The 16,916-nt window shown below is 30.5% G+C and overlaps 1 pseudogene; it reads left to right on the top strand.

Moving 5' to 3' along the window:
• Nucleotides 1-3,083: 3,083 nt before the first annotated feature.
• On the top strand, nt 3,084-14,671 carry LOC118070174 (uncharacterized; annotated as a pseudogene).
• Nucleotides 14,672-16,916: the final 2,245 nt, after the last annotated feature.

Raw genomic sequence — 16,916 nt, 5'->3', positions numbered from 1 at the left:
GACATTAATACAACTCAACGACTTTTTCAAATGGAGTAGTCCATGTAACTAATGGTATTCCACCTGTGTTGAATCGAGTAGCACCAGCTCCATTAAATCCTGATAATTCTGACAAAGTGACTAGAACAAACAATAAAATCAATAATTTTCATGAAGATTTATACATGTAATTATACATATTTCTAGTTTTTAGTGCGCTCAGTATTAATTTCAAAAATGAAAATTTTAATCATGATTCATCACTTTTACGGCATTATACCTGCTAAATAAACTGAAAATTCTAAAATTATCGATAATACATACATGAATTTGTTTACATAATTAAATAATGATTAAATAAATGTCAGGTTAATTATCATTCCATAAAAGTGTTAATGTCTCTGATTCTTTATCAAATTTGTGTCAACTGTGAAGTCACATATTCGTTAAATATCAAAATTTCAGTTTTGTAATTTACGGTGTCACTATCAATTTGTATGTAATGAGTATCATCTATAACATTTTATACACAATTTTATTAATAACAAAAGTGGTACATACAATGGATACTTTAAATGTATATTAGCATTCAAAAAGTTACTTTCCATCGAAATAAATGAGCTTAAAAACTTTAATCGAATATTAAGATCTTTGATTTTTTATTGTTTTTTTTTTTACATATAATTAATCTATAAAAACAATATTATTAGATTACCATACAACAAAAGTAGAACCACGCTTTAAGAAATGAAACTTTAATTAACAATAATATCTTAAATTAAAAATTATCAGTTAAACTGCAAGATTAAGATGAATATTAATTCCGTCTAAATTTATTCATTCTTTAATGATTTGAAAATTATCAGAATAATCGATATTAGAATTGAAGTTTTGTTTTATTAGAGACACAAATAAAAAAGCGAATGTTAGTTTCTATCTTTACTGGTTTTATAGTTATTATAATAAGTATTGACAAACAGATTTTTCTACTAATATACATGGTGTTAAGTAATGAAACTAAATATTTTATACATGTAAAGTGAAAGTTTGTTAAAAAGTATAACATTTATTGTAAGTTTTAAGATGCGTTTACATTGGCCGAAAAATAGGCTTAGCCTGTTTATCTTAAATTCTATATTTTATTTATATACACCTACTTTATATGTAAATATGTAGAGCTCAGAATTTAAAGATTAATAAGCATTGCAGTGAATTAATGTAAACGTATCATAATACATTTTTTAGTATATGATGTTATGTAGTGACAAAAGTGCCTTCTCAAAATGAACATATAATTGATAATACTATTAAAAACCGTTGACAACTACGTAGACTTACTTTATTTTATTAATCCTATTTTGTTATATCAACAAAAAATATATTCTGAGTTTGAGTAAATAATATATTTAGAAGGTCCAAGGGTTAGAATAGTTTTTAGACATAGAAGAATGACGAAAAGCTCGAGGGTGAAAATTGATAAGTTTAAATTAAATCTATAAAAACTACAAAATCGAAAAATAAATGTAAAAGCTGGATGTTGCTGAGAATTATTTCAGCAATTTTCAACATTGGGTGCTAAACATTGTTTGACATGGGAAGTTCGGTGACGAAGTGGTTCTAGCAACTAATATGTATAAATTATTCAAGTGCTTTTCATTTGAAGATAATCTCATCACATACCATTTATTTTGATCATCGTGTAAATGGTATTTACAAAAATGCTTTGACTTGAATATAACAAGACTAGTGTGTGAGAACTGTGATAAAGTGGTTCAAAAAGTAGAATTTGCATTTTTTGTCTCTTTAGATTTTAAGTCGCAACCATGGAGAATATACTGTGTACTACCCTACAATTATATTCTCCATGGTCGCAACTAACACAACTGTTGGAAGATACCGATGTTCAAAGTGTTTTAAATGATGTAATTGATCGTCTCGGATAACGAAGAGAAGTTTCGGAGGATATTCATGATGGCGCTGTATGTAAAAAGTTGCGAACTGAAAATGGATCATTAGCTTAGGACATGGAGTCTGATGAAAATAATTAAAAATCGTGAATCGACCTCGCTACAGATTTTAGAAGGTGAAAAAGCATGGTTTCTGTACCTTCTTCTCTAAAATTGATGCTCTCATGATTGCCTGCGAGGTCGATTCACGGTTTTTAATTATTTTAGTTGGGCAGGATTACAGATCAGACTGTTCTTTATTAGTCTGCCAATTTTTATTCCTACAGTTCTTCAATAGACGATTATTGTTAATTAAATTGATGAGTTGGGAATTTTTTCACAAGAGCGTCTGCTTCAAAAGTACAGCAAGACGGATGGCTGGACGCTAAAAGGTCAAATCAGCGTTCGCTAACTGTCCCTTCCAATATTCAATATAGTCATTAAAATTCCACTTTTTTTATTGATGTTCGCAATCGTCAATTCCTTTTTTTTTCTTAAATTACTTTTCTGAACAATTTTTTTTTCTACGCAGGGAGTTGATTTCAGATTATTTTGTATTAAATTCAATTCTATTAGTTTTTCATTTTCCTTCGATTTCGGTCTCTCAGAGGGAATCACTTTCTGTCTTCATGCTCCTCCTCCTCTCAATTATGATGCTCCGCCTTATATGCCCTCTCTTCTTTTTTATTTCGACGCTTCCTGATGCCAGCGCCGCTTGTTGCGTTTTCTGTGTACTACCCTACAACTCTACTTTTTGATACTTATTTTGCCTACTTCCCCAACGTCAGTGTGGTCTCCTTATTATATTCTCCATGGCTTAGGAATACAGTCTTTTATACACATTTTTCACCGATGGTTGTCAAACATCAAAATCCGGTTGGTTATCAGCTTGGTCAATTTATGAGAAACATATCATAATGACAAGCTTGCGGATAAGTGATGTTGAACCAGAGATAAATCTTTTTTGGAAAAATTGTAGAAGAAGCAAATACATTATCGTCTGAAGGTGTTGAATGGAAATTAGGTACAGAATTGATAAGGAGTAAAGTACTTACTTTGTGTCGATGTTTCGATTCTGTGGCTATGTGTAAAGTATTAAATATGAAATAATATAATGGATACTACGGTTGCACATTTTATGAGCATCTGGATGCAGTAATGGATAGACAAATAAAATTTCCTTTATCTACCGAAAAAGTGCCGAAACAGCGTACATATAGCTCAATCAAAGACATTATGATTGAAAATAAAGAACATAATGTGCAAGATCCTATTAAAGATATTAAGGATGTACACTACGCGACATAAATGGTGTCCAATTTTTTTAAGGTTATACATCCGATTTTCTATATTCTCTTATACCAAATTCAGACAGCATTTATATCGCGTAGTGTATGACACTTTTAAAAATTTCATTTTTAAAGCTTGAATTTGACATATATAATAAAGTAAATAATACTTTATTGATTTCCATCAATCCCCACGTGCTGTGGGGGTAATCCTGGAAACCAATGTTTTGTTTATTTATAAATATTTGATTTTTTATTAAAGATTCATCCACGTTGACTGTGAGATCTTAAGCTTTATTGATTCAAGTAAACTTTCAATAATAATAACATTCATAACTTTAACTACTTTTGTTTTATTTCAGTTCTTCCTTAGGTGTTCGCAATTACCCCACTCTCCCCTATTAGTTAGTCTCTGTAATTCAATTTTATAAGAATGCATGGGGATATACAATGCAAATGTTTTCTTAAATACCCAAGTAATATAATTAAAATAGATATACTTCAGTCTACTTTTAGATGATATTTTGCAATTTGATGTTTGATGTATTCAAAATAGTATATTGATAGCCAAAGGCACAAAATAAGGCATTTTTACCCAAGTGTAATATTACCGAGGATAGTAAACACCTATAGTCAGTGTTTTGACGTGGAAATCGGGTGATTAGAGTTTATGACCACATAGAAAGTTATTTAATGACTCGATAACAACGTATCGGAGATCGATATATAATGGGTATAATTTTGAGGGAATTTAAAGAGGAATAAAGACTAGTCCCGGGCTATATGCAATGAAGATTTGTAATTAATTTTTTTATCACAGAAAGCTATAATTGGAAGCCATGTTCCGTTAAAAAAATAGTTGCAGCTTTTCAACAAATCAATTGTTTTTTTTTTTTTTTTCCAACTGACAGCTACACTATTCACTGATAAGTAAAAGCATTAGCACTCCTGAAAATAATAATTTATTGAAAAAAAATTCTTACAAAAAAATTCAATTTCTTATGATTAGTCATTAATAAAACTGACTTTTCATGTTTTTTGAAACATAGAAAATTCTTTTCATTAAATTATTATTTTTAAAAGATATCCTATTGTGTTCGCGTGGTATACTTACAATTTTTTTTTTCAATATTTCCTCCAAAAGTTCACATTTTTCTCCTGTTTTTACGTTAAAAAGATGGCGGACTTTTTCGAAAATAGGAGAACAAAGGTTTACTTTGGTGGGAAATGAGAGAAAGGTATCTTTAAGTTTTCTTTAAAGTATTCAGAAAGATACCGTTTTTTTTTATTTTTTTACTTGAGTACTCGAGTATGTGTCATTCCGTGAGTATAAAATTGTATCATAATGAAAACTCATCAAATATAATTAAAGTATATGACACACTTAATTTATATCTAAAATTTTTTTATACGTGATATTTTTTCTAATATAAACCATCCAGCATTAATGGTTATTCGACTTCATTAAAATTATGACTATTATATATAAATGCATTCATGGTATTCAATATTATCACTTCATTTTACTATTTCTATTTCTGGGTCACTACTACCATAGATAAATAGTACATTTCCCACCTGGGGGAGGAATAGTAGTCTAGCTCAAACCACGTGTAAAATTACAACCCGAGCCGAAGGCGAGGGTGGTAAACACGTGGTTTAAGCTAGTCATAGTGCCCTCTTTAGGGCTGAATATGGTTTTTTCGTCATACCTGCGTGGAAAGTTCAACCCCTCTCCAATGGAAAAGTGAATTTCCCGCGCGGGTATGACGAAAATAGCTTTTCATTCTTAATGAAATCTTATAGAAACTTATAAAATATATTTCATATACGTCTATTAAGGATATTATCTAAAAATATCATAATATCTGATTAGTTTTTTTATTAGAGTTTTAAGTAAAATGTTTATAGAGGGATTATTATATTGCATTGAAAATGAGAATGTAAAATAATACAGTTTTAATAATCAAACAAAAATATGTCAATAGAAAAAGAAAAGATTAATCAAACAACTAACTATCGAAAGCCACAGAATAATAAGTATCTGTTATTGATGCAGTGGAAAGCTGTAAATAATTTAATCATATATACTTACGTACTTTCGTTGTTTTTAAATGTTCAGTATCAGAAGTAATTTTTTGCATTTACATATCTAAAAAGAATCCTCAGATAAACCTGAAAACATGGAGCATATACTTGAAAATATTTTTTCCAGACCTTATGTATACTCCTCAAAATAATACTAATGAATTTGATAATGATTCCCAATAGTATATTTGGCTGACAAACAAACAACTTGAAATAAATGTTCCTAGTTAAACATTTTAATTGAAATCAATAAAATCCAATTAAATTTTAATAGGACATAATTTGAATGTATTGGAGTAAGTTAGAAAAAAGGGTTTCTACCGAGTTCTATAGGTAATTTTTTTTTTGATTTCAATTGGAAAATTTTCAATTGAAAAAGTAAACTTAAAAAAAGACAACTTAAATTTTATGTTTTAGTTGAATTCCATCAGAATCTCTATTAGCTTCCATTAGAAATAAACAGCTTTCTGTTAGAAATAAGAACGTAGTCAGGAAAATCAATTTTTTACAATAAATTATTATTTAATAATTATTTTAATATTTTTCTTAAATGTTGGGAGTCTTTAATATGTTTAGAGATTGATAACTCTAATTTATAGTTAAAAAATATCTCGAATAGTATAGGAATGGATACATTTTTTCAATTGGATCCTGTTAGAATCTCTTTTGATTTCTATAGGAAATCTGATTAAAACTCAATCGGATCATCCTATAAGATCTAATTAAAATATTTTTCAGACATTATTTTTATCTAAGTTTTTATTCGATTGAATATATTTATTTTTAATTCGAAATGAAATAAAAATTATCTAAAAAATCCTGTAGAGACATGTTTTCAATTTACTTCAATATATTCCAATTCTTCCAAATTGGGCAGATTTTTGTTCGATCCGATTAAATCCATTCTAGGTCTATTAGATTCAATTGGATTCCACTGGTTTCAATCGAAATATTTAATCAGGAATATTATCAGATCATACAAGAAGTTATTAGTAAACTTTATAATTCTCTTATCTAATATTATCAAGATGTATGTACGAATTTTCTTATAATAAATTATGCATAAAAAATTAATAAGGATAAAATCCAAAGAAATTTTTCATGCGTACACTTTGAATTTACTTTAATTACTATTTATTAATTGCTTACAATAAAAAAGTTTCTCATTCCTTGATTTCACTTTAAGCTCAGCTATATAATTATTGTAAGAACATATGAATTGAATTATAAGAACTTATTGAAATATTATTAACCAATCAGTTCTCACATATTCCAATAGAATATATTCTTATATAATCTGATAAAACTGGTCAGTAAAACTATAAAAATGACTAGCTTGTAGCCGCGATTTCGTTCGCAATATACTTTTTTACTGTGAAAAATAATACTTAACCGTGAGAACAAATTCGATCATTATAAAAATAAAAGACCGTTCAATCTAATACAAGGTTCTACTGCAGATTATATTCTTATCACTACTTTTACGATTTTAATTTACGATTACTTAAAAGACACTAATTTCTATAGTCCTGTAAATTGAGATAAAAACATTAAGCTAATTGTAGCATAAATAAATTTTACTTTCTAGCCGGTTTTTAGTAAGGAAAAGAGCTTACTTTTATTTGTAAACGAAAACGCGAGTAGGCATTTTTGTTTATAAAAAATGAGCTTTTTTCATGAATTCTTAATTAAATATCTCGAGGCATGATGCATAAGATTTGTAGAGATTTTTTTAGAGAGTTAAATGAAACCCAGTCTCAGATCTCTGTGGTCATAGTTCTCGAGATTATCTAATTTTTATTAAAGAAGTAGCTGTTACGTATAAACAAAATAATTTTTAAAGTCTTTTGTTTAGTATTTCCTATTTTTGATCCCAAAAATAGGAAAAAATTATTAAATTAAATACATTTGCAAAATGTAGAATTAAATGTGCGAATTGCACAGTTTATCAAGAAATCATTATAAATAAATTAATTATAATGTTTTCATCAATGTTCTCTCTCAGATGCACGGTTTTAGCGATTGTTCTTGTTCCTCTACCATAACAGCCCATTGAACTGCAGTGATATTTTTAATATCATTAATCAATAAAAAGCATGGAAGATGTCTTAGAATGTCCCGCCTTCCCCTGCACTTAGCCACAGGGCCTTTGTACAGGGTCTGTTTGCACAGTAAAGGCGGTCGTCTTATGTCTTAGGCCTGCAGGTTCCCTAGGTTTCCCAAGTTGCCTTGGTTCCCTTTTGAGCCCCGAAACAGTCCCTGTCGATTTCCAATATATATATATATATTATGGTGGTACGAAAGAACGTTATTTCTGCCTTTGGAGATTCCGCTAAGCCCCATGGGTCCCCCCGGTTTCCTCAGCCTTAGGTAGGCAAGATCTATAGGCCTGGTGTCAACCTAAGAGGTCGTCCCAGTTCCACAAGAAATCGTCCTACCCTCGGAGATTCTACCGGTTACCTCAAGAGTCCTGGTTTCAGACTCAGCATCAGCAAGGCTGTACTACAATGGGGTGTCGCCTGGTTCCCCAAGGGCATCGTGGCAGCAATAGCACTTTTTGTACTATTCAGTCATCAGTACGATAGCTACGCCCTTGACTGCCCTCTGAGAGGCCTCCCCGCTCATCGTGGTCAGAGAAAAGACTATATTATAAATGGGTCTTGTCTCAGCCGGGAATCGAACCCGCTACCCATAGTGCGCTAGGCTGGCACCTTACCACTTAGGCCACGATGTCGGTTTTATTTTTATCATTAGAAGTTTGCTAAAATTCATTTTTTAAAATTGGTCATATTCAATTGTTTATAACAAATTTTATTATCACTGACAACAGAGTTAGTGCAAATTCACTTATTATAATCGGTGTCTTAATTTAGTTAAAAAATAATATCACGTTAAAAAAAGCTCAAATTCATTGAAAATATTCCGTGTTTAATTGTAATTTGTTATAAACAATCAATATTTGAAAAAAAAGTCTATACTCTTTCTTACAAACTCCCCCCTATGTCTATAATGTTTTATTGCAATTGGTTCAGCTGTTACGGAGATTAGTGCGCACAGATAAATACCAGACATTTATATTTTAGTAGAAATAAAAATTTGCGAATAACTTCTTATAGGATTTGATAGGATATATCTTTTAATATACATTTATAAACTGTTTTGTAGAATTATTCGATATAAGATTCTTTAAAAATTTTTGATGAAAATTACTCATAATATTATGGCCCAATTTCGTCAAATTTCATAAAACCCCCTCAACTCTTTGTGATATTACAAGTACTTATCAATAATTATAGATATGCCTATAATTAGATATTATTATTGTTAAAGAAAATTATTATTATATAATAAAATTATAAATAATTCTACCACGAAATTTTGTAAGATTCTATGAAAGCATAGGCTACTACTAGATTCTGAAATACTTATTGTCAAATAACATTTATTTTTTTTGCCTAAATCTACCAGGTGGTATAAGAAACTATATTATAAAATCCAAAAAAATCTCATTTATAAATATTTATGGATTTACTAGCCGGCTCTAAGATTATATACGGACATAATAATATTTATGATTCTATCATTCAACTTTACAATGAGAATTATTATTAATTAATGAAACACTATAGTGTGTATAAGCAAATTAAAGAGTAAGTGAATAAAAAAATCGAATATAATTTTCCTTTTTGTTGATTTTTATCAATTAATTTCTATATTTTTATTTCTAATTTTCAAAATAAAACAAGCATATTATTATATATATGTTATATTAATTATGTTTTTCTTTTCAAAAAAATTACTATAATCTGTCATGAATTCGAATTCTATTATCATTCTAATGATAATATAATTTATATATGCGTTATAACCGCGATATAACATGAGACCGGACGTAACTTGATGATTATCAGTGATCATCTGACATATCTGTGAGGCAAAAGTTTTTTTTCTCCGTATCATAATTTGTGTATAAATACACAAATATGTATATGTTTATATTAAACGTACGTCTGATTACTAGCTAACAATTTGATTGTCTTTGGTATACATGTTGTAAAACATGTTAAATAAATAAAAAAGTTATAAAAAGACTCTGATAAAAAAAACTTACAGCTACTGTTACGTCTCAGTAACAGAATAGTCTCTTTTTCGAGTCAAGACCCAATCGTCCTCTACTCACCATGGGTGCGGAGACCACGCAGAATATACTTTAGATGGAGAATTAAAGAAATAGGAAAGGTTCTTAGTGCTTTACAAACTACACTGGTGCATTTAATTTTCTCAAGAAAGATAGAGATTTGTTTTTATGATAGTCAATTCTTTATTTAATTTCTGTCATCTTTTTACTCACTAAATTGTTTTACAGCTTGGCTAAACAGGTAGCTAGGTAGCAGAAGGTTGTATACGCGTGAAAGGCTGCAGTTGCTCGGTTTAGTTGACGCTTCGATTCTCGGTTCTCGGCGTTGGTGCGGCGTCTTCGGCGTTGTTGAGATGATTTTATGGTTTTATGGCTGTCTTGGTGGAAGGTTGTCGTTGGCTCGTTGGAAATCTTCGTTGAAGCCTTCTAGTTGACTGATCTTCCTTCGTCTTACAGTCCAGATTTTTATTTTAATAATTTTTGTTAAGAGATAAATAAAATTGAAATAAACGAATTTAATATGCAATTTGTTCGAGAGCAATCCACGTAGGATTATTTAATCTCAGATGAGTATATTTCAAGCCCAAATATTTATCTTTGAATTTAAGAGTTGAATCAAGAATTAATTTAACAGGTATTCTGAGTTTGAAAAGTTATATCAAGCTGAGTTCGGATTTGCACCGTGCCCAGTAAAAATTTGGAAGAGAGTGTCTCTTGCGTCCAAGTCCGCGCTTTTAAGGTGCTTTTCGCGCATCCGTTGGAAGCTTTAGATTGGCGTTCTCCAATCCAAAATTTTTAATTAATTTAATTATTTAGGCCTAGCCCTAATTTCCTCCATCATCTACGCAAATTTTTCCCTTCTCCTTTTTGGTCAGTGTCCGGCGCATCTTTTGGCTCTAGTGCTCCCCCACGCAGGATTCACCTGTGCTTACTTAGCATGCGCCTCAAAGCTATGTCCCCCACATGGTTTTACCTGAGCGTCATTGCGTAGACCCTTTTCCTTGCGCTGCTATTTTTATTATTGATTTTCTTGTAGGTTTCTTTACCTGCTTACCTTCCTTCTTCTCTGTGTTCCTGATAGTTCTATTCCTTTGCTTCCACCGTTTCTTGTTAAGTTTTTATCAATATATAAAAATTCAATCTTCAAAAGGTTTTTTTTTCCTTTCCAAGTCATTATTATTGGCTTCTAATGTAGAAGCACTTTTACCCTTATTTTTAGTTTCTGAAGTTGAGCTTCTCTATCTTTTTTTTTAGCTTCTGAAGTAGAGACCCTTTGATTTTTATCCCTAATCACTGAAGTGGAAACACTTTACCTTTATTGTTAATTCCTAAAGTACTAGCACTTTATTTTTATTAGCCGCAGAAGAATGTTCTAATAGTCCAGTCATATTAGATTTTAAATCGTGAAATCTTGAAATGGATAAAATTTAATAGACTATTTGTAGGGGATGTAGAATTAGTTTCCCTAAAAAAAAGTGAGCTCCGACACCGGGCAAGGTTGAAATCACCCTTTAAAACGCTTTTTTATGCATTTTTTCATGTTTGTTCTCATTTTTTCGAGAACTATAACAGATATGAAAAAATATTTAAACAAAAGTTCTAGCGGCTACAATTTACATAAAAAAGTCTACATCTTCGCAACCTTACCTGTAACAGGTAAAAAGTTATTGACCTCTAAAGGTTGGAAAAATTCAAAACAATGAAAATATTGAACACCCTTTGGGCACGATACTGCTGTGAGAGAAACAAAGTGATATGTCAGCGCTTGTCACACTGAATAGTCTATTAAAATTTTATCCATTTCATGATTTCACGATTTAAAATCTAATATGACTGGACTATAAGTCACTCAGCTCTGAGGCGCTTCTAACAATATGGACGGTGGAATCGAAAATCTTTTTTTTCCTTTGATAGCCTTGTTTAATTCCTCCTCAGTATCTGCACGGCAAAACAATTTATAAAATATATATAAAATATTATATTATAATCTATACAATTTTTATAATAGGTTAGCCAAAATTAATGTATAATTATAAAATTCCTTTTTTAAATATGCAATCTTGATCTATAAAAAATAACTGTCTTACATACCTGCTACGAGTAAAATTACCCCTTTATGGGTAACTCCATCAATATTTATATGATATTGTTGTGTGCTATTGTAATTGTCAGCACAAATTTCATTATATTTGTCACGGGCACTTTTTCTCTCTTTTTTGTGGTGTCAAAATAGACATATGCCCACTTTGCATTGTTCTCTGCCATTACATCAAATTACATTAAATAATCCACAGTATGAACAGTAATATATTCTATAAAATTAGTATTTATGTTTTGTTATTAAGATAATCTTATCAGTGCGAAAAACAATTATGAAACTTTTTAATGCAAATAATAACAAGAACGACTGTACTCAATAGTAATTACGCAGTAGAAAACATGGAGATAATACACAGTACAAAACCGTCCTATACCCGAGTAGAATTATTTTTGGGAAAGAGTTCGCATCCAATTCAAATTTCCTAAATTCAAGTTAGGCACCAAATGGGATACCACATTAGGCCCACATTGGGAATGTAACGCTTGTCCCTATTAGGACCAAGTGAGGAAAGCCTAATTAAGGCAAGTTAAATATAAAAACTAAGTTTTGTTTGATTATCTCATTTTTTATGATTTTATATTGTTAAAATACTAATTATTAAACGTATTATAATTAAATTTCCGCGAAAATACAGATGCTGAAATTTGTTCCTTGGGGGATTCGAACCTACGATCGCTAGCTTGCTCGCATCTGAGACCAGTGCCTTTACCCGCTCGGCTATTCATTTAATTAAAAAATTATTACTATTATATTAATATGAACGAATCCACATGTATAATCTTTTAAAAGATTTATGTAAATCATTATTTATTTTAAATCTCCATAATAAATAATGTTAATGGTTAAATATTTTCATGCGTTTAAATTATTTATTTTTTCTGAACTACAATATATTTCCAGTCAACATAATTCAGTTAAGGTTTAATAAAACAATTAACTATTGTTTAAAGAAAAAACAATATCTGAAAATATATTATTATTACAATACTTTGTTATGGGAATCTAAAGAAAATACTTAATTTAATAGAAAATTTTATATTGTTACAAATTCATTTTAAATCATCCTCACAACGTTTTTATTGTTCTTTAAACATTTTATGAGGATAATGTAATATGTGCCTAATTTAGATGTAATTTTTGTTAGCCTAATGCGGACCTGATAAACATTTCCTAATAAATGACGAACTAAGACATCGTTTCAGTCAAGTTTATAAGGTTGTAATTGGGAAGTTATTGGGTAGTGCGAAATTGGGCAATTTTACTTCATCCTAAAAACAAATTGATCAGGCATAGGTTGGGAATGCCTAATTTACGCTAACCCATTCAATTCCCAATAAGGGCCCAATAGGATATTAGGCATGCCTAAATTAAGTAATACTAATATGATACAACTGTTAGCTGGTCCGGCTTTTAAAAATTTAAATACGTCCAAGTACTTTATGAAGAAATATTTTAATCCACCAGAAAAAACTATTGTTTATTCTTTCTATTGTACTTCATGTAATGTTTTACTCACTGAATCCCTTCCAAAATCAGAGTTAAAGAAAGTTACAGCAGCAACATGTGATAAGTGTTCTAATGAATATACATAAGTTTAAAAGAAAGTAATTATTTCATGACAATTGATTTAAAGTATCAACTACAAAATTTTTTAGAAAAAAATCCAACTGGGACATCATAGATGATTATTTGGAGGTTCAGAAAAAAATTAAAGTAAAAATGTTTTCTGTGATATACAAGATAGCGAAAGATACATCAATGATAGTGTTCTGACTTCGAGTCGGCCGAGATGAGCAAACTGAAAACTAGTGGACTGTATGAATTGAGAGCAGAATAAGAACAAAAGGTTGGATGCTAGAAGGTTCCAAAAAATAGTTTATTAACACTGAATTGCTTGGTTTTATGGATTTTTATTCAACAATAACACTTAACATACTCAATAGAATTTAATAATCCATACCATAATTAATACCATAATTGTTTGTACACTTATGAGTTGTCTAATGGTTATTTTTTCACCAAATAACATAGTCTCAAAAAACAGTGAATAGCAACATACATGTAACTACACAAGGTGAGCTGACTGAAAAATCTGCGATTCGACTGCGAAAAGTTATACAGAGATGACCGCGTGATTTGCCTGGAGCTAACTGACGCCACAAGTGCTCGACCGCGTGCTTGTTGGCGTCACTAGGGCCGTAGAGTTGCCTTCTGGGCCATGAGGGAAATACTCCCGATGATTGGTCCAGTGAGTTGACTGAAGCGCCGGTGGACAAGTCCGGCATATGAAATTTTGATTATTCCTGACTAACTGACTTGGGCCCCTCCAAGTCAGAACAGATAGTTATATTAAATCTATGGAAAAAAAAAGGAAAAAATAGTATTGACCTTAAACGTTAACATAGATGGATCACCACAATTTGAGAGTGGTCGCCACAGTTTCTGGCTAATCCAATGTATCATCAACGAAATTCCAAAAGAGTTAAGTTTAAGTATATATTTCTCGCAGCGTTATGGTATACAAAAACAGAACCGATTCCTGATTTTATGAATTTATATTTGGAAAATTTCATTTATCAAATTCAAGATTTGATGGAAAAAGATCGAGATTGTAGTGAAACCTAATTACACTGTAACTTATTTATTAAAGTATTTAGTTTCCCGATCGATTCAGTTGCTCGTCCGATTCTCCAAAATAGAACACAATTTAATGGTTATTTTGGTTTGTAGCTGGTGCTACATGAAAGGTACATACATTGAACGTGCAGTGAGATATGTATTGACGAAGGATGACATTATTTTAAGAACTCATGATAAATTCTTGACAGACGGTATAAAAAAACAAAAAATGATTACACAACTATCAGCGACCAAGAAAAATGCCAAATTCACTTGGAAAGGTGTAAAGGGGCCGAGTATACTATCATCACTGTCTGGGTTTGATTGCATTTGGGGATTTCCTCATGATTATATGCACGGAGTTCTTTTAGGTGTAACGAAACACCTATGGGAATATTGAGATACGAATTACTTTAATACAGCTGGTAGACAGATAATAAATAATCGACTATTACAAATAAAACCACCAAATGAAATTCATAGAGTACCACGCGTGTTATCAAGAAAATAAGCTTGGGAAGTTATTGGGTAGTGCGAAATTGGGCAATTTTGTACTTCATCCTAAAAACAAATTGATCAGGCATAGGTTGGGAATGCCTAATTTACGCTAACCCATTCAATTCCCATAAGGGCCCAATAGGTATTTAGGCATGCCTAAAATAAATTCTACTCGGGTAGGACTTATGACGTTCATAGCTTCCATGAACAAACGTAAGGTCGCGCTGCAAGATTATTCCAATTACCGATATGACTACGATTTCCGTGGCGCCACGGAAACGTAGTCTCTTTGGTGGGTTCTTGTTTTATGTCCTGTTGCTCTTTATTAGAAGGGGTGCGCTTAAGTATTTCTTATTCAAAAAGATTTTTTCAAATACTGACTAGATGACCTCTAAAAGGTTATCTTTAATGAACGAGAACGTTGATTCTGATTTGTATGGTTTTGATTTTCCTTCTGATAATGATTTAAAATGTTCTGATTTATATGAAAGTTTAATTGTTGAAGCAGGCTCATCGGATTGGATAATGAAGAAGAATAAAGATAAAGTAAAGACTAAAATAAATGTTGGTAATATAGTTGACTACATTATCACTATATTACCTAATAATAAACCGATAATATCCAATAGATGCCAATAATAACTTTCTAAGAATACATAGAAATTGTTGGGTCTATCGGACGAGCAAAACAAAATGACCTCAGTATAAATTATAATTTCTACAAGTTACAAATTCTTATCTACTGTATGAGAATTTGTAAAAATTAATACGACAAATGCCAGGATTCGGTAAGACGTTCATGGGAAAATAATCATTTTCAAATTTCTGGTTTCACTTTGAAAAGTTTTATAATCGCGAACTCTATTAGAATTTATAGAATTAATTGGTAAATAAAATATTCATTTCTCACCTCAGTTTTGTAAGAATCTATAGGAAATTATGGGCAAATGGTATCCAAAATCATCACTAGCTTATAAGAGACTATGAGAGCAAATATTGTCAGAATCTATAAGAACTTATTGGAAACTAGTATTCATATATTCATCACTTAGGCTTATAAGTATCACAGTAATTTATAAATAAATGATAATAATCTAAAACTGATTGAACTTGTTGGTACCACATTAAATGGATCATTTAGAAACATAGAAACAAAAAGTGACAAAAACATCTAAAATTATTACTTTATAAAGTAATAATTAATTTATAAAGACATCATTGGTACAGTAATATTCATGTTGGCGATATATGATCTGTGATAGTATAAAATACGTAACAATGATTCTGAAATTATTGATAATAAAAGTAGATGGCCTATATTAATCAGCTTCATCACAATTTATAAAATATTTGCACTGTCAAAAAAATATACTATTTCTGCAGGGTATCCGGATATAGCCTCAAGTTATATCACCTTCAGAATCGTCAGTACCATCGCTAGTACAGCTGTCTAAGCGGAACTAATTTGGGGACACAACGAGACACAGGTATATGTATCCGATACATAAAATTAAGGTACGTGTGTCCTTGCAGACAGAATAGACAAATCTAAAGATCCAACGTAAATGGGCGCTTACAGACAGGCCTTTTACACGTATTGACCGAACCTTTATATGGGTAAAAGTATACCTGTTGACCCAAACTTGGTCCCGATTTTTAATCCAGGACTGAATTTCTATACCAGTCCCTCTTCTCTGGTCCTTGGAAAAAAGAATATTCGTTCAACAGTTTCTAAGTGACAACTATGCACCCACAGTTTTAATGGAAACTTCGTAAAAGCTAGTACAGATTGAAGATTTTGAAATAATTTTTTCATCCGTTTTAGTGATACTGCTCAACATACATTATTTCAAGTGATAGTACAAATTTTACTATTAAATTATTTTCATTAATATTATAGTCAAGTGTAATTTGTTCATTAACATAAATTGGATTAGCATTCTTAAAATGTCACATCAAAAACAACGAGGTAGTTACAAAAGTTCATTGGCTCAGGGTATTCCAAATGCAATTGTTAATCCAAGCACTTTATATCGCTGGCAAAAACGTCGTAAACAAGGTATAAAAACATTCATAGTTAGAATTTATTTAATATTCTGTAAAACAATGTTTTAAGATTGTTTAAATTCTAATAAAATGATTCCCTCTAGCAAAAAATTTCAACGACTTATGTTCAATATTCCAATTTCATTTGGAGTGTTCCACTAGAAATATACATTAATTGATTACTAATATATGAAAACTAATAACAGAGTAAT

This window comes from Chelonus insularis, unplaced genomic scaffold (genome assembly GCF_013357705.1).
Source record: "Chelonus insularis isolate UGA/USDA-ARS -01 unplaced genomic scaffold, ASM1335770v1 contig_555_pilon, whole genome shotgun sequence".
Classification (NCBI taxonomy): Eukaryota; Metazoa; Arthropoda; class Insecta; order Hymenoptera; family Braconidae; genus Chelonus; species Chelonus insularis.
The sequence above is the reverse complement of the archived record's forward strand: the minus strand, read 5'-3'. Positions and strand labels throughout refer to the sequence as shown.